The sequence below is a fragment of the Psittacula echo genome (assembly GCF_963264785.1).
Source record: "Psittacula echo genome assembly, chromosome: 2".
Taxonomy (NCBI): domain Eukaryota; kingdom Metazoa; phylum Chordata; class Aves; order Psittaciformes; family Psittacidae; genus Psittacula; species Psittacula echo.
This window is the reverse complement of record NC_137737.1, coordinates 30522202-30542578: the sequence shown is the minus strand read 5'-3', so window position 1 is coordinate 30542578 and position 20377 is coordinate 30522202.

Below are 20377 nucleotides of genomic sequence, written 5' to 3'. Positions count from 1 at the left end.
CAGAAAATTATCGTGCTTGACAGAAACTGTGAATTTGAAAGACAAATCTTAATCCTAATTCAGAAATAATGAAACTAATAGTGTTTGTGAGCAATGTACTGTAAATACATATAGCATCATTCAATACATAACACCAATCTGAGAATTTAAAAATAAACTGAAAATAATCTGGTGGCAGAGGTTAGTAAAAGATTTAGTATGAATTATATACTTTCAAAGGGAAAAGTTAAATATTTAACAGAGAATAGCTTGAACTGCTAAATGGCATCCAGATTGTTGCACATCTGGAAGTGTCATAGCTAGTCCCACTAAAACAATCATTCAAAAGGGGTTAAAAGGCATCTTTCATTTTTCATCTATAATCAGATAATTTATTGATATTAATGAAATTTTTAATATATATCTATCTGGGAAGATCGTCACATTTTCATCTGGTGAAAACTGACATTTGCTTGTTCCAAGCCAACTGATTTACAGTAAAGTGATTTACACTGGTTAAGCATCTGGCACTTTCATTTTACCACTCCCATCTTCAAACTATTTCCACTGAGAATTTCAGGGACAGGAAAACAGGAACAGTTTTTTCAAAATCAGTTTCTAATATTTAAATGGCAGTATGCATTTTATGTCAGAGATTTTCTTCTTGAGAAACATTGCATTGCTTATATATTAGTCTCTGTACAATCATGGAGAAAAAAAAAAAAGCTAAAACTTCACTTACTGTGGCAGTGAGCATGAATTTTCACTCCCTGATAACCATTATATTTACAGCAGGATAGTATGCCCTGATATCTCTGAAGCAAAGTCCTTTGCACTTCCTGCATGAAGTAGCCAGTGTAAATATTTCCCAGTGTTTTTTCTTATATTTCTTGAAATAAGATGTATGCAACCTTTGATTTGACAACACAAATAAAATAAGCATTTATGAAAATTGAGAAGCTAGTAAACACAGTTCAAATATTTTTAAAAGACTGCATTTAACTATAATATCATACTTTTTAGAGATTGCTGATTAAATAGACTTCAAGTTTTATCTCTTAGTCTCTACATTTTAATGAATCCAGAGAGAAAATACTCATGTTTTAATCTTATGCAGTTCATGAAGTCACAATTTCATCATCAGAATTGTATGACTCAAAAAATGTAGAAACTCTGTAGAAGTGTAGAAAAGTAAAAAGTATGATCTTTAACTGCTGAATAATTCATCTTAATCACATATGTATAAATAAAATATTTTTTTTGTAGTTTTTTAGCTCGTGTTCTCTGAAAAATTTAAAAAGGTGCCTTTGCTTTGGTAGCTGAATTCTAATTTCCTATCTATTGATGTTTTAAGTGCATACAGTAGCAAAAAATTTCAAACTGAGCTTGCAAAGATAAGTGACTCTTACTGTTTCATTACTAGAAATTTGATCAAACTGTTAAATGTACTGCTTAAAAATTACTTAAAACAGGGATATTATTGTTTTATTTTATTGCTGTAAATGATTAAGTTAAAAAGAATACTTCCCAAATATTGAAAGAAAAGTAATTGTAGAAGCAAAATGCAAAGGAACTGCAGAAAATTTACATTTGGTATCAAAAGCAGTGCCTTCTACAAAACCAGCAGATTAAAAGCTGTGACTTTGGCAATACACTTCATTAGGTGTTTCTCATAACAAAGAAAAACACTGCTTAGTATGAGCTGTTCAGAATGATTGCAGAATCATTGTCAAGGCTTGTACTGAAAGCTAATCAACACAGCTCAGCCAACAATCAAGTGATGGAAGAAAAGCTGAAAGTCCTGCAATTATGCAATCGTCTTATATATTGAAAGAACTACTGCCCTCCGAAGAAACAGAAAATTGACAGTGCATTTGCAGTGGACAAAGACAGCTGGCTCCTCATTTTACAAATGTGGTGTCTTTTCATGTTTCCATTCTTCCTGCTGTAGGTTTCTTATTATATTCATGGTGTCTTAGTGTGCAACTCCAATTTCACAGGAAAAAAATATCCCAGAAATACTTAGAGATTGTTGCTGAAAAGAGAGGGAAAAGACAAAATAAAACAATTCCAGGTCTACTTGGTGATGCTCAAAGAGAAGTAACTGACCTATGAAACTTCACTTAAGTTGCCTTAGGTGTCAATACTGAAAAACTGTCAGCATTAGAAAATTTATTACTGTGCATGTGTTAGCCTTAACTAAATCTGGTCCTCACCTGTAGCTAAACAAAACACTTTGAGCATTTAGAAGTTCTGCAAGCTGAGACACATTGTAGGTGCTATGGCAGCTAGAAATACAATTGAAAATAAAACACACATTCATTTCCCAGCCATTTTTTTCAGAATAGTCTCTCTAAACTGTTTTGATTAACTTTGCTGTTTAAAAATGGTCTGATTGCTGGAAGTCACCAAAAGACTACTAATCACCTTATATGCTTTGGTTGATCAGTAGACTAGAAAACCAGAATACTTCCTACTGCCCATGCCAAAATAAATCTTTTGAAACCATATCAGGATCCAGCTCTGATTGAAACTGAAAGAATGCAGGAGAATTTAATGTGCTGATGGGTCTCTCTTGACTTGCAACTCACATTAAACTTTGCAAAACCTTAATGAAATATCTGAACTTCCTACCCATCCATAATCCTTTTGCAAATCAAGATCAGAGAGAGTTCGCTCAGACAGGAGGAAAAAAGAGTCCATCGAAAGTCAGTGCTAGTAGCCTCACTGCCTCTCGGCTTTGGCTGAAGCTCATCATGCAGGATCTTTAAAGTCACCAAGCTAAGTCTTAACCAGAAAATCAACCAAGAAAACTAAATAGCTCACCTGAGTCAATATTTAATGAAAAAAAAACCAAACCAAACACACAACCCCAAACCCCCCAAGCTTCACTCCCCTCCCCATCCAAATTCCACTCTTTTGTCATCTTAAGTATTTGAGAACTAATTCTGGAATGATGTTTGTTATGGTTTGTTGATTCAAAAGGAATTGAGTTTGGTCTGCTTTTGTCTGAGTGAAGAAAGAAGCTTTTTGATTTTACAATCTTAAAACATGAAGATCTGTTCTAATAAGATCTATAAGGTATTCAAAACCATATTGAGCATATTTAGACTTTTTTTTTCAGCTAATTCATATCAGAACAACTGAACAAAATAGAATAGAATAGAATCTGATCATATCTTTAAAAAAACAAAATTGAAGATTTATATAAGAATGGCATGAAAGTGAAACTGAACTGAAAATGCTGAAGTATTTGACTATATGAAAAAATTCTGTCGCAAAATAAAAGGCAAAATGTATATAACGTTGATTTATTGCAAACATAACTAAAGCACTCAAAGTGTTCTCTCTAAAATGCACCTAGAAAATACTTTCCAGCTTCAATATTATGTCACTATTTCCATTACCACAACTGGAATTAATCTCCTTTCACAGGCTTTCCCTTATTCCTAGCTTTAGTTCTTTCTCTCTGTGACAGTACCTGGGTTTGCCAACAGAGGGCAATAGTCAAGCTGGGAAAGACTGCATTCATCATTTTTGCAACTTCTAATGAGTCAGAAGGACACATAGAATCCTCATCTGCTTTTATGGATATTGCTGTGTAATTGCAGTGTAATTATGGCGCACAACAGCTTCAGAAAATTATCTTTGAAGAAAACAGCTGGTTCTCTTTAACAAACAGAGATGAAATCTTGTCAATTTAAAAAAAAAAAAGAAAGAAATCCAAAGGAAAAATACTAAAAATATGTGCCAATAATAAATAGGCAATGAGAAAAAAAAAAAAAAAAAAAAACATAAAAAATTGAAATGAATAAATCAGAGAAACTGCTATAAGAAATAAGACTAAAGTATAAAACATTAGAAAATTGTAATGATGTGAATGTTCTCTCATTATGTGGTTTTATATTACAAAGCAAACAGGCGCCTTAAAAAGATTTCCATCTTCCTTCTTCCACTTGTGTGTTAGTACGTAAGACCCCTTTCCTGGCAGCCCGTCTGCATGCTTTCCACTTAGCAGAAGAAATCCCCTTGGTTTCAGTGGAATTTCACAACCTGATAAGTCCAGCCCCAAGCCCCACGCTGTAGCTCTAGAGCAACGGAGCTTGCTAAGCCTTGCTCTGTTAAGTAAATACTGAAAGCTTCTTCTCAGGGGTGAGAGTGAGGGTCCAGGGCACCAATGCCTGGGGTCAGGCTTGGGTGGGTGGCTGAAGGGGGAGAAGAAGCAGTGTGTAGAGCTGGGCATACTCTCTGCAGCTATCAGGAAGAAGGCCCAGGGTATGAGTGCACTGTGGGGCTTGGAGCTTGCAAGGAGCTGGTTTTAGCAGCCAGTTGGGGAACAGGACTAAACTGCCTCCACTGCAGGCCTGGATGGACACCAACTGACATTAGCTAAGGAAAGCGGATATGGGTTGGTGTGTTTCTGTAGTGTGGAAACAATAAAAAAGAGAAAGGAAATGTTGCAAAACATTTTTTAGTTATTACAGCAAGCGCTTCCAAGACTTTTGAAATCTATATGGATATGTAAATACAATTATTATTATGTAATTAAATGTTACTAAAAATTAGTCTGAAACAACAGTTGAGCAATGCATGCAGAAATGTATGTCATATGGCAAAGCTCTGTAAGCCCTAGGGCTAGGAATCTTTAAGTACTGATGATCTTTCTTTCCATATGGTAAAGTGGGTGAACCAAGGGAAGGGTTTTATCTCACATAGGTTAGTTTGTGCATGTGCTGTATGGTTTTTCTGAAAGTAATAGGCAAAGGGATAAGAGGAAAAGATGTATATCATCATGACTGTAGTGTCTGTGTGCCACGGTTACATGATGAATTTCACCATTTGTGAAGTTGGACTACCAGACTCAAAATAGTTACTGAGTGGGGAAAATTAGCTATATTAAACTTGAAAGCATGTGGCCAAGGTTATGTAGAGGAACTTTATTTGGCATATGGTATGATCTGTGAAACTTTGAAAAGGTTACATTTTTGTTTATCAGAATCATATTTTAACAATTTTTAATTTGCACATATTTTGAAATTCTATGAAAACTTGAAATATACATTAATTCTGTAGGATATGTCTGTATTACATTATGAAAGTATCACTGCTGGGTCCCCAGTTCAAGATGTACTTTGCACTTACAATAGGGTTATTAAGGTATAATGATACATTTTCAGTCAATTTAACAGCATAGCTAATAATAAATTAAACCCACAGCATATGCTATGTGAAAAAAATTAGCATTTCTGAAAGAACTATTTAATTTTCTTAATGGTGCATTATATTTTAGCTTCTTGCATTCCATTTCCTTGTTTGTTTAATTTGGTAGAAACAGTAGTGATCAGGCTGAAAAAACCCATCAAATCAGAGACAGAGGTCACTCTTGCGTATATGTATTGTTCTGTGTGTCTGATGCAGCATAAGACTTGCCCAAATATTTGTAAAACTCGTCTCTAACCACTGATCCACTCTGCAGGCAATGCTATTGCTTCATGGAGTGCGAGTTTTCATTTGGTTCAAGAGCTTTGGACAGTGCTGGTAGTGGAGTGTCAGAAGTATGTAGAAATGGAAATACAGATGCAGTGCACCCAGCAGAGGTTCATTCATGTGTTTGTAGTAGGAGGCCTAAATTCTCCCTGTTGTATTCTAATGTGAATTCTGCAAAGGCAAAGTGGAAATATGCCTGAAGAAATGCAAACAGGCAACAGAACTATGAAAAAGTAGGCAACTTCAGAAAAATGCAAGTTTACTAGTATTCTAACCAGTAAACTGCGAAGTCCCTTCTGCACTGTTACCTGTTACACAGTTTCAGGAACAAATAATCTTAAACTATACCTCAGAGAAGCATGTGGTTGATGCTGCTATTTATTCTGTTTGATAATGAAAGGTTAGGAAAATAGTCATCGTTGTGGATACTTCTTGCCAAGAGGACAAAAAAGATAAATGAGAAAGATGGCTTCATGCAAAGGCAGTTGGAATGTTTTATTGTCATTGGAGGAAATATTGGCAAATAAGTGTAACTGAACAAAACATTGAACATGGTTGAACTGGTGTTTTAAACTGTTCAAACAACTGTTCCATTTTGTGGAACTAAATAAACTCCAAGCAATACCAGTTATAAGTCATGTGTAGACAATATAACAAGTTTTCCAATTAATTCTGCTGAAAGAAATTTTAAGGTTTAAAATTAAACATGGATTTTCACATCAAGAAATGACAGCTCTGCTTTTGAACCAAAGTGTTCAATTAATAATAGCAGAGTTTTACCATGTAGATTTTTGCATTTTTCTTTTAACATAATTATAGAAAATGCATATTCATTTTTTTATATGGTAACATTCAACAACTAGCAGACAGGTTTAGTATTTTCAGTGGAGGAGTTAATAATTTTTTGCTGCAGGAATTAATAATTTAAAGATTGACATTTAAAGTCAGACACTGGGAGAAAGAAACAAGGAATTTGTTGATACACCAAGGACAAAGAATTTGTTTGTCCATAGGGATTACATAGGCTGGGGTTAAGTGAGTCATACAATTTTGACATTGTAGTGCTGACACAGAGAATAATTGGTTCACATACTCTTCAGTGCTATTCAGTCCTTGTTGGCTTTTTAGAAAAAGCTCAAAGTTTAAAATACTGAGTGTGAAAGTAGCTGTGCATGTCTGATTTTATTCTGTAGGCAGCACTGCTAAGTGCAAAGGGACTTCAAAAAAAGGAAGAAAGAATTTTTCAGATGACTATTTCTTGGCTTGATAATTTTTTCAACTTCTTTAAAGTTGCTGAAGAAGACTAGAAACATGTACCTGGCTGGGTAATAATAATTAGTCATACTAGTGACACAGCAGTATCTAAATCCACAGTCAACTATAGAAATAGCAAATTGTTTTAAGAAGCGTCTTTAAAAAGTGATATGTAAATTAGTAGATGCTTCTAATTTCTGAGTAGAGCATTAGTAAAAGACTAGCAAACTACTAAAAGACTAGGTAAGCCTTGTGAATCCCAAATCTTTTCATGAAACCAGGGCATGAACCTCTAAATTTTAGGTGTTTTGGTGAAGATAGCCAGGTTACTGCATGTGATTAAAAATTGTTTTTTAAAAATATTTTTAAATAATTATTTTTATTTTTAGTTCTGTGCTTTAGGGGCAGATTTTTTCTTTTTTTCTTTTTTTTATGGTTTTTTTTTTTTTTGAGTAAATTGTAAAAACACCATGTGTAAGGTGAATGTGAGTGCTCTCAGAATGGCCAGTGAGTTTCTTTTCCTAGTTTTTATCCTCTTGTTTTGCTACAAAATAATTATGACTTGGTTGTTTCTTATATGGGAACCTAGGAATTTATGGCCATTTTTGTGAAATGGTTTTCACCTCTGTGTTACCAATTATGCCACTGTGAAGCGTAATGGAAACAAGTCTGTTGGAAGAACATAACTTGCATGAGCAGAGGTTTGGGGGGGGTTGATACTTCAAGACCATTTCTCAGATTTATTTTTCATCATGCAGGAAGGTGGAGTTGAGTAGATACAACTCTGTCTCTCAAGTGATGATGGGAATGTCAAGATTTCAGTCTTCGTGTTTGCAGCTCTGCTTAAAATAGCCTATGAAGTTTTACTGCTAGTTTAAACGCTTTAGTAACAATGTAGGTTTTTAAAAGCCTCCTATTTTATTTCTGTGTAGTTGCAGTGAGCTGTCGGTTTTCAAAAATGTTTTGTTCATTCTTGCTTATTTCAAGGTCAGATAGAAGGACTGTGTGCAAAGCAACTGGGAAAAGGAAGCAAAATGTGTACTTTTCTGAAGTTCTGACATACATGAGTAGTTGACATAAAATTCACAAAGGTCAGACTGTTGAGATTTTAAACCACATAAGTACCTTAATCTATAACTTCAAAACAGATATATTTAAGGTAAGACATATCTAATCATAAAGTTATTGTATTTCAGTAGTTTTGTTTTGGGGGAGGTTATTCCATAAATCTTCATTACTATATATAGTAAATTTTTGCTGCTCTGAAAAAGTATTTGGAATTTAATTCTACTTGTTAATCAAGCTTTGTAAGTCACCCTAAACCCCACCCCAGATTTATATAAAATTTAGGTGACATCAGGTGATCACTATCCCATGTTGCTTCCATTTAGCTTTTACTATCAAGATTTGTTTACTATAAGATACCTTCAAATAGCTTTTTTCTTCAGCCCTTCTGAATCTGGCTATCCTATGAGCAGAATCTTTCAGGTTAAAAAAATTAAATGAAGCAGTATGTCTCTTGTTGTGCTATTTATTCTACTGGAGATTGCCTTTTAGCCATTGGGGGAAACAGAGTTTTTCTCTGCTAAAGCCCTAATCCAGCTATACCTGATTCTCAAATGTGGGTAAGCAGCAGCTCCACAAATATAACTCATCTTCTCAAGGAAAGTCACATTCTCAACCAATAACTTAATTTGATTGTTGCCATTAAGTTTTCAAGTCAGGCAAGAATGACTTTATCGCCCAGCAAAAAGTTTTGTGTTCCTAAGGACCTTCAACCAGTCCTATGGCCTGTTCTGCAAAGAGCCACACAGCTAAATGCAAGTGTGCTGTACCATCACGTAAAAATACCTATTGTCTGAACTCAAAATGTTGCAAGCAATTTAAAAATATACCAGCTAGTGAATCTGCTATTTTAAAAGATTTGTTCTCTGTTGTGAAAGAGAACTCTCTACATATGTGAGTATTTCCAATGTATTTCCTGCCACCAAGACCTTCATCTTCCATCTAGTCATTTGTAAGTACCCAAAGTTGGCCACAAGCCTGTTTCTGAGAGAGCTTCTACTCCAACATATGGCTGTGCTCAGAATGATTGCTCTGGCCTTCAGTCTGCTCATTTAAGTCTAATGAGGTCCACATAGGTGACTGTATGACTCACACAATGAAGTCATTTTTCCAATTAGCATTCTGACAAATGTATTATAAGTAGAGCTGCTTCAATAGATTTCCACAGCTGGGGGGGAGATCAGGTATCACAAAATACTAAGCTACTTTCTTCTGATCTGGTCAGAGAAATTTCATTCACTCTTGAGCATGACTGTTCACACAACAGATGGATATTTCATGTCTGTGGAGTGTGACCCATTCCTAAATCAAGCTCTGTATCTGCAAGCCAAAGTGCTCATGCAAGGCACAATATTAACCTTAGTCTTGAGCAGGTACTCATAATGTTCATTCTAAAAAGCCTTCCTTTTATTAGGAAGTCTTTTATTCATTATTGTGGGATATAATGTTTGGAAATGTAAGCAGCTGACACCTAATGGAAGACTTTTAAGTAACCAATGGAAATGCCATTCTTCCTGTGTGCTCACTCCCTTTCATTTTGGTATTTGTGAAGGTACACTCAAGCAGCTTTTGTTGCTTGAATGTGGGAGGAAGAAGGGAATCAGAAATCACCTAAAGAGTTTTGGGTTTGGTTTTTTTCTAATTTGTTAGTGGCTAAGAATTATTTGTTATTTTTACATTTTAAAAATATTAATCTGTTTAGAAAGCAGAAACAAACCACATGACTTAGCTAACAGCTATGCTATACAAATTGTGAATAGTCAAAATAAATTGTCAGCAAATCACTCTATGCACTGAAGTTCAGTACATAAACTGTTCACAGATCTAATGAAAACAATGAATAAATTCATAGGAACTCAAATTCTTTACCAGACAATCTGGAACAGAATAAAGTAATATTCTGGTTTAGATAATTTATGTATCATGAATAATTCAGCTATCGTTAATTGGAAGTTTTTTACTTAAAAAAAATAGTAATTTGACCATGTTTGATAAAAGACTGAAATTTCTAGGAACAGTTTATTTTTCAGAATTCAAATTCTCTTGAGATATGCAATCAGCACCACTACCAAGTGAAAACTACAAGGATTTGTATAGAAGCTATTTAAGAGAGAAAAATGAATCTGAAATTACTTCAGGAAGCAACAAAGAACTTAACCTATGGCTTCTTTCCTTTAGAAATTATTTGAGTTTTAACAATGTTGTGGTGCATTTCTAACTGTTGCTGCTGTTGTTGTTGTCTTTATTTCACTTTAACTTTGAGGCTTTGTTGCTGTTATCATGGAAGCAGGTAGGGAACAAGACACATAAAACCAGTTTACCTTTTTGAAAAGAGACATAATTTAACCATACTTCTTCAGCAAAAATCCCTTCCATGTGTTACCTCTTCCATATTTCAACAAATACATCGTCTTAGAATACGTGGGAGTATGAGTATTGGAGGTAACATGAAGTACGAATTTAATTTTATATTGTGTACACACCCAAGCAGGGTAGTTCTCAAAATAGTGGTCTACCTGACACAATGTTCTAGAATAATTGAGTCAAGATTTGCCAAGTGGGGTAGTATCTACTTGTGAACCAGCTGCCACTGTTGGAAAAAAAGTCAGGTTTTAAATACACAAAAACTACTGCAGATGGAAAGGAGATAAAGGAAGCTCCAAAGCTAAAAGCACTTAATTCATTTGTTGCTTTCAAAATGGCATAAACATCTGTAAATATGACTCAATACAAAGTCTTGTGGTAATACTCAAATTAATTCTGAAGTTGCCGGAACGAGGCAGTGTTGCCTAGACAAAGAATTGTAGTAAGGAGACTACAGTGACCAAACAAACTATTTATGGCTTCAGTTAAGTTTTACCAAGTCATTGATAGGTAGCACACATAAGTGATCCTGAACAGCAGTGAGCTCTTGAGTCATTCTGAAGCTTGTGTCCTACTGATTTTTTGGGTATATTGCTGCGTTTGGAACAGAAGCCTTCTCACCCACTATGAGACCCATTTCACCTTCCTTTATGTGTCTACAGAGCAAATATCTACAGCTAGGCCTCAGGTTCCCATTGTGGAAGTGGGATAGAAGAAGCAGGAGCACAGTTCATCTGATCCACCTTCGACAGCAAATTACTTCAACAGAAGAGGACTTTCCTACCAAAGGCACAACAGAAGTCCTCTTTCTTTAACATAGTGATCTCTAGATTCACAGGTAAGATGGTGCAAACCATATGTTTTGTTTTGTAGAACAGTCTTTTTTCCCTTTATTTACCCATTGCAGTAAAATTAATTTTAAGTCACTATGAAAGATTCACTAATGCATCTGCAAAGATGTACATTTTGTGCAAAGATGTACAAAATACAGTACAATATTTGTAAAGAGTAGTTCTCACAACAGACTATACTAACTGAAATCAATAGGAAATAATCTGCTAGAATATTATCTTTGTATCTTTTTCTCCTGGTGCAGAGTAAAAACAAACCCTTGTCCTAAAAAAACTCATTTAACAGTTCAAATAAGTCTGACAGAAAAATCAGACTGGAAAGGGTGGGCTAGAAAAAAGACAGCAATATGGTAGCTGTCTATGATTCCTGAGGAGACAACGTATTTGATGATCTCATCATGAAGGTTACTAAATAAATGAAAGTAAATGGTTGGTTGATTCCCTTTAATTCAGCATGTGGTGTAGACACTTCCTTCCCATTCCCTCACTACAGTACATTGGATCACATTAGGCTTGACAATAAGGATTAACTTAATGGTTTTCAGTTCTGTGTAGTGATTTTGATTCTTTTTCAGAATGATTTACTGATTGTTGTAATGTGCTAACTCCTCATTTTGTTGGGTGTGCTTTTGTTAACTTCTTTTTTAAAATCATCAAGAACTTTATTGACATACATTAGCAATTAATTTCAAATCTCCCCATTAGCTATGTCTATGTTGGTTTTGTTATCAAATCACTGGACTTCTGGTTCTTTGGGGTGTTTTTTACTGTTTGTTTTCTTGTCTTTTTTTTCTCCCCTCTTGGGAGGAGGAGGGGATGAACAATTGTCAAAGATAATAACAGACTACCAATGTTACTATTGCATTAAGGCAGGTATGAATTTTAAAGTGTGTTTGACTTGAAGCAGGAACGTAGAGCAAATGCAAATATTCCCCAGTGTAAAATAAAGCAAATGAAAGGAAATGAACATAAAGTACTGATTCAATGGTTCCTAATCAATGCTAGTAAGGATGTCGGAATGGATGGTTTAGAATTTCTGAAGATGGTTACACAATATTAATCCACTATCTTGAGTTATTTAATGTGTCCTTGATAGATGCTAAGGCATTGGTTAGGCTTTGCATACATCCTGGAATTAGTGTCATTTAAAGAATTATCAGTTTTTATTGCTTCTCTCACCAGTCAGTACAAGTTAAGTTATTAGACTGTAAGAGGCAGAGAATGATGGAGACTGCAAATTCTTTTTTCAAATTTATCATAATCATCCTTTCATGTGACTTTCATACATATTGCTAACAGCTATGATCCTTCTCCAAATTATTAATGGTAGAACTTTTGCTTTTAAAAATTGGTTGACCCAAGTAAGTCTTACAAATGTCTTCAAATATTTTCATGTATCCAGTTTAATTAATATGTTACTTACAGACTTTAGCAAAAATCATTAGATATGGGCTCTTTCACCATTGCATGTTTTAATGGCAAAATCAATCAAATTCTGGTTTATATTATTAATATTGATTTACTTTCATTTTCCAAAAATACCCATCTGATAGCATAGTGCAGTGGTGCTGGTACTTCATCAGGTTTAAAGTCATGTTTTCAAAGAGATTTTGATCTTAGTCAGGACTGTTTCAACCAAAGTGGACTGATAATCAATACAGAGAAAAAATGTTGCTGTGCTTTTTGGACAGAAGAATCGGAATTTCAATTTATTTTTTAAGTAGCTAAAGCAAGCAACTTCTTCCTAACTTGCTTTTGCATGTGTTATAAAAATGGGACTGTATCCAAGCCCCTTAGGTTATTTGGTTTCATTTAAGCAGATTATCTGGGGGTTTAATGCATGGAGCACCCACCTTTTTAAGACACCTTCTTCAGTCCCTGCTTATGTAGTCCATGTGGTCCTTTGACTTGCTCCTTCTGGAGCTGGTGTTGTGGGTAGTCTCCAAGATTGTATGGACAGTCAAACCTGTCCCTTCAACTTTCAGTGACAAGTAACTGAGAGTCCAAGCTCATTGTGTTGATACTGGCAAGCGCTGACTCTAATGACGTGATAGTTATAGACGTGTGAAATGCTCGCAATGAAGCCAAACTCTGAAGTTTCATGCTTTTAGAAAAGTCCTTCATATTAACACTGGAGTAAACCTAATCTTGAGTTCAAAAGGATTTTGACATTGAATTAGGCTCTGAACTTCATCCTAGTTTAAAACCCATTCAAATGTTTGTCTTATTGGGCACTTCCCTTGGAGGAAACTAGTACCAATAAAACCAATGTGAATATTCACTCAAGTTTTCAATAAACCATCACTGAATTTTTCTTAGGTCTCATAAGATTATTTATTAACTCTGCTGTTACTATGCCAAGGTAAAAAGCACATTCATTTAGATTCTTCCATTCATTTTAACTTAAAAATATTTTGTTGCAGTCATCAAGCCAACGGCCAATACATCATTTTTTGCCTCAAGGCTGACTGAATCCAGGCATATTTATCTTTCATAAAGCTGATAAAACTATCCTGAAATGGGAAAAAAAGCTTGTGACTGCACCTCAGGGTTGCCAGAAATGATTGAGTCCCCAGACCTAGAATCCCATGCTATGCAATGTTTAAAATGCCACTTCACACCCCTGGCTTTAATTATTTAAAAAAAAAAAAAAAAAAAAAAAGGAGAGAGGGAGGGAGGGAGAGAAAGAAAGTGTCACCATGCCTACATTCTTGCTGGGCCAGTTTTGCATTTGGAGAATTGTGGGCATAAGTGGAATTTGCATTTGGATGCATTTTTGTGAATGACTCTGTTACAAAGACAGTGAAGCTCAGGAAACAATAAAGCGTTGGCTATATTACAGTCAAATATGGTTACGGTGCATGTGCTGAAGTATGGCCAGTAAACCTGCTGTGATATGGAATGTGTGAATGTGATTTGCTTTGACCTTGGTATGTGAGGATATCACCAAGCATATATTTTCACTCAGACATGTAACTTACCATTAGACCAGAACGAGCATACACTAGGACATGTGATTTGTGTATCTGTAACAGAGGAAGGGGGCCTGTACCAGGCATGGGATCTTTGATGCAGTAAATATCCTCAATTATGGAGTCTGGAGGGAAGGGAGAAGGTGAGAAGGTCAGATATGTGACTGTCTAAGGAGGTAAAAGGAACAAAAACTGTTTCTTCCTTTGTACTCACCTAACGGTGACCTGTGAACCGTTTCCATCTTAGGACTATTCTGACCTGTTATAAGGTCATGCACAAGAAAGCGAAAAGGAGAAATCTTTCTTTGTTAGCTGTTGTTTAGATGCACAAGGGCAGGGGATAGTCTGGCCTGATCTAATCACAGATTCTGACTTTCCAAGCAGATTTCAAAAAGGTAATAAGAGGTTACAATACTAAATGGAAGTTTGTCTCTTCTGCATTTGATTTACTGAATATTTTGGGGAAAAAAAAATTAAACTAGAACTTAACCTTTAAAAAATGAATTAATTTTCCTTTTCTCTCCTTTTCATCTACTGATAGTCGTATCTCTTTCACCTATCAAAACCCTTCAAAACAGGACTCTTTATGAAAAACTGAATGAGTGAGATTTTTACTCCAGCACACTGTAAAGATTGTATCGAAAGATTAGAAAAATGTATTACCTGGAAGCTGTGTTTTCAAGTATATGAACTGAACAGCCTAATGTAGAAAAGCCTCTGACTCAGCTGTAAGACATTTCATTACATGAAAGCCTCCATGTGCCATTTAAAATGTAGAAGTGTCATCATAAACAACTCACTCTCCTAAGAACAGAGCTATCACTGGACTCTCTTATCTCACAACCCCAAGGTACAATATTGGTAATGAATACTGCTTAACATCAGTGTATATAGAGAGAAAACACTGGAGATGCCGCAAGCATCTCAACTATAAAGAAAATCAAATTAAAATATTAATTTACTGATTAATATAACATTAGATGACCCATTTCTCTCTTGTTAAACAACAAAGACTTGCAAAACTAAATAAGGGCCTAAGAGATAAGTGTTTTAAGACTTCCAATAGAGGTGTTTAGCTCCTTTTTAAACATCATTAAAGATTTACTTTGCGTATAACAGGCACTTTTATTTTTTTGCTGCACTGACAAGTCCTGTTTGTGTTTATTAATCTACACGTTCAAAAAAGGTTACAAAGTGAGGGTTTTGGTCACAGAGTTTGAGCAATCAGATCAGACTGTAGGGTGTAAGAAAATGAGTGCAAGACAGATTTGTGGGGAAGACAACAAAATTTGCAGATAAATCATGGGGCAAAGGGTCCAGAGTTTGATGTTTAACAATGATATTGTCCTGGGTTCAGCAGTAGCAGTGATTTTTCTCCTTCTTAGCAGCTGGTGCAGTGTTGTGTTTTTGATTTTCAGCCTGGGAACAGCGCTGATAACACCCATGTTTTTAGTTGCTGCTCAGTAATGTTTACCTGACCAAGGACTTTCTGAGTCTTATGCTCTGCCAGGGAGGAGGGGAAGCCAAAAGGAAGTAGTGACAAGACACCTGACCCAAACTAACCAAAGAGGTATTCCATACCACAGCACGTCATGCCCAGTATATAAACTGGGGGCAGTTACCCGGAAGAGCTAGATCACTGCTCGGGTCAGGCTGGGTATCGGTTGGTGGGTGGTGAGCAGTTGTATTCTCTTCCCTTGTTATTTCCCATATCATTATTATTATTGGTGGTAGCAGCAGTGGTTTGTGTTATACCTTAGTTACTGGACTGTTCTTATCTCAACCCGTGGGAGTTGCATTCTTTTGATTCTCCTCCCCATCCGTCTGGGAGCAGGGAGAGGAAGGGGGGGGAGTGAGCGAGCAGCTGCATGGTTCTGGGTTGCCAGATGGGCTTAAACCACAACAGTTCTTTTTGGCGCCCAATGTTGGGCACAAAGGGTTGAGATAGCCACCTGGGACAGCATCTGACCAGGAGTCATAATTACGTGAATCAGAGGAAGAGGAAGAAGAGGTGACTTCTCGACTCCGTGTGTCAACTGAGCTGCAGAATATGTGAAAAGATTTTACTCGTCAACCAGTGGAGCACCTCATCACCTGGTTGCTCTGATGCTGGGACAATGGGGCCTATGGTCTCGAACTAGAAGGTAGAGAAGCCAAGCAGCTGGGATCACTTGCTAGGGAAGGGGAAACTGACAAAGCCATTGCAAGAGAAACAGTCCCTCAGCCTTTGGAGGCGGCTCTCGGCAGCTGTGAAAGAATGGTTTCCATACAAGGATGATGCTATGAGTCGTTCAGCCAAATGGACTACTCTAGAGAAAAGCATTGAGTCTCGGAGGGAATCAGCCGTTGCAGAGGTGATCTAGCACAAGCAGGATGCTGGGAAAGGACCCATAGATCCAGATGAAATTGAATGTACACGAACCATATGGCGGAAATTTACACAGAATGCACTGTCATCATATGCCTACTCATTGGCAGCAATAATCTGGAATGATATAGCACCACCAACAGTGGATGAAATGATTCGCCAACTCCGAGAGTTCAAAGACAATCTCACCCTTTCAGTTGTGCAAAAACTGTCTCAGGAGTTCAAACAATTGAGACATGATCGATCTATCCAGTTTCCCACGTGTACCAACCCACGTTTCAGCTAATAAAAAAGGCGTCCTACTGCTCAAGAGAGAAGATATAGGAGGTATACGCCACGGGACACCCTATGATTTTACCTGCAGGATCACAAAGAAGACATGAGGAAGTGGGATGGCAAACCTACCTCAGCTCTGGAGGAATGGGTGTGTGAATTGAAAAGGAGAACAAAGGTCAAGGATGATCATCCCATGAAAGCTGCGGCTTCAGTCTCTGGTGAGCAGGTTCCCAAATGGAGTGGAAGAGCTGATTTTACTTCAGCTCCTGTGATAAAGAATAATCCCTGTCAACAAGATGTAAATGACCAATGTGATGACTATTAGAGGGGCCCTGCCTCCAGCCAGGTGGAGGTAGGGGACAGTCGGATTTACTGGACTGTGTGGGTCAGATGGCCTGGCACATCAGTCCCACAGAAGTATAAGGCTCTAGTAGATACTGGTGCAGAGTGTATCCTGATGCCATCAAGCTGTTAAAGGGTGAAACCCATTTCTATTTCTGGAGTGACAGGAGGATCCCAAAAGTTGACTGTACTGGAGGCTGAAATCAGCCTGACTGGGAGGAAGTGGCAAAAGCACCCCATTGTGACTGGTACAGAGGCTCCATGCATCCTTGGCGTAGATTACCTCAGGAGAGGATACTTCAAAGACCCAAAATTGAGCAGCTGTCCACCTTGCCTGGTCTCTCAAAGGATCCTTCTGTTGTGGGGTTGCTGAAAGTTGAAGAACAACAAATGCCAATTGTAGCCACAACAGTGCACCAGCAGCAATGTCACACCAACCGAGACTCCCTGAGAGCCACGGAGTGATTAGTAGGACCCGCTCACCTTTTAATAGCCCTATATGGCCAGTGTTAAAGTCTAACGGAGAGTGAAGACTATCAGTAGACTATTGTGGCCTGAATGAAGTCACACCACCATTGAGTGCTGCCATACTGGACATGCTAGAACATCAGTATGAAATGGAGTCAAAGGCAGCCAAGTGGTATGCCACGACTGATATTGCCAATGCATTCTTCTCAATTCCTTTGGCAGCAGAGTGCAGGCCACAGTCACTTTTACTTGAAGGGCCGTCCAGTTCTCTTGGAGCCAACTGCCCCAGGGGTGGAAACACAGCCCTACCATCTGCCATGGACTGATCCAGACTGCACTGGAACACAGGGGCAAGCTCCAGAACACCTGCAATACATTGATGACATTATTGTGTGGGGCAATACAGTGGAAGAAGTCTTTGAGAAAGGGAGGAAAATAATCCAAATCCTACTGAAAGCCAGTTTTGACATAAAACGGAGTAAGGTCAAGGGACCTGCACAGGAGATTCAATTTTTGGGAATAAAATGGCAAGATGGACGTCGCCAGATCCCTACAGATGTGATCAACAAAATAACAGCAATGTCTCCACCAACTAATAAGAAAGAAACACAAGCTTTCTTGGGTGCTGTGGGGTTCTGGAGAATGCACATCCCAAATTACAGTTCGACTGTAAGCCCTCTCTATCATGTGACCCGGAAGAAGAATGGTTTTAAATGAGGCCTTGAGCAACAACAAGCCTTTGAGCAAATTAAACGTGAGATAGTTCATGCAGTAGCCCTTGGACCAGTCCGGAATGGGCCAGATGTAAAAAATGTACTGTACACTGCAGCTGGGGAGAATGGTCCTACCTGGAGCCTCTGGCAGAAAGCTCCAGGGGAGACTCGAGGTCGACCCCTCGGCTTTTGGAGTCAGGGATACAAAGGATCTGAAGCCAGCTATACCCCAACCGAGAAAGAGATACTGGCAGCCTATGAAGGGGTTCGAGCTGCTTCAAAAGTGATTGCACTGAAGCACAGCTCCTCCTGGCACCCCGGTTGCCTGTTTTGGGCTGGATGTTCAAAGGCAGGGTCTCCTCTACACATCATGCAACCAATGCTACGTGGAGTAAGTGGGCTGCACTAATTACACAATGAGCTCGAACAGGAAATCCCAGTCGTCCAGGAGATCCCAGTCGTCCAGGAATTCTAGAAGTCATCATGGACTGGCCAGAGGGCAAAGATTTTGGAATGTCACCACACTGCGTACATGTAACTCATCTGAGCCCTGGAGGTCTTTCAGTGGAGTCTGGAGAGCCATCCAGCTGATAAGGTCCAGGTGTGTCTGCTTCTATGTGAGTGGACTTGAGCAGAGCTGAACTCTGTTGCTAGCTTAGACACCGAGCTTACATGTAGATGTGAACATTTAGACACCTACATTTAGGGTGGAATTTATATCCCGATCGGAGGCACCCAGGTGTGGATGTGTATATATATATATATAAAATATATATATATTATATATACACACACATATATATATATGAGACAAGAGTGATGGTATATTGAAAATGTGGGATCTGAGCATGATGTGAATGGTATGGAACAAGAGGTGGATACTGTCCTGGGTTCAGCAGTAGCAGTGATTTTTCTCCTTCTTAGCAGCTGGTGCAGTGTTGTGTTTTTGATTTTCAGCCTGGGAACAGCGCTGATAACACCCATGTTTTTAGTTGCTGCTCAGTAATGTTTACCTGACCAAGGACTTTCTGAGTCTTATGCTCTGCCAGGGAGGAGGGGAAGCCAAAAGGAAGTAGTGACAAGACACCTGACCCAAACTAACCAAAGAGGTATTCCATACCACAGCACGTCATGCCCAGTATATAAACTGGGGGCAGTTACCCGGAAGAGCTAGATCACTGCTCGGGTCAGGCTGGGTATCGGTTGGTGGGTGGTGAGCAGTTGTATTCTCTTCCCTTGTTATTTCCCATATCATTATTATTATTGGTGGTAGCAGCAGTGGTTTGTGTTATACCTTAGTTACTGGACTGTTCTTATCTCAACCCATGGGAGTTGCATTCTTTTGATTCTCCTCCCCATCCGTCTGGGAGCAGGGGGAGGAAGGGGGGGGGGAGTGGGCAAGTGGCTGCATGGTTCTGGGTTGCCGGATGGGCTTAAACCATAACAGATATAAATATTTAATCATTTGTACCCTCTGTGACTGGAAAATTGGGATGAGAAAAGTTTCTTTGCTAATCTTTCCTATTTAAAATGCCTGCTGTCAGAGAAAATGGGGAACTGCAACACATGATTTGTATACAGGATATGACAACCTAATTTGAAGTAACCTACTTTTAAAAATAAAAAATAAAAAAAAGTGGTGAATTCATATAGCAAATTTTATTCCTCTTGAACCGTGCTTATGTACTATGACATCAGGATATTGCTTTAGGTTTTGTGCTATTTTTTACTGAAAAGTATCATAAGATAATTTAGCAAGGTTTTTAAAAATTATGTTTCTCCCTAAGTCAAACCCTCCTAGTATCAGAATTGTAACTGCACTCCTATAAGCCAGTGTATGACTTCTTAGAGGAGAAAACTGTGAATCTTCTGTTCCCATGTCTTTTCCTTAGGGATCCACAAGATATCAACCTGTGAGCATGGATGTTCATCTTGTGTCTAGATACTGTGTATATTTTTAAATGAGCACAAAGGAAAGAGAGAACAATGGATTCCAAATTGGTCAGATAAACCCAACCATTTTTGTAACAGGTTCTTAGTATTCTTCTTGCAAAGTTTTGTGTTTCTGGCCTTGGCCTCCTCATACATGTGATTGTGGAGGTTGTGAATAAAGCAATTCAGGTTTTCTGAAACAGAGGGGTGGGGAGGGGGAGGGGGAAAGGGGAAGAGGAGTTATCCCTGTACATACAGTGTTCCAGGTTCTTATCCCTCTTTTTTGTTCTTGCCCCCCAGCCACTG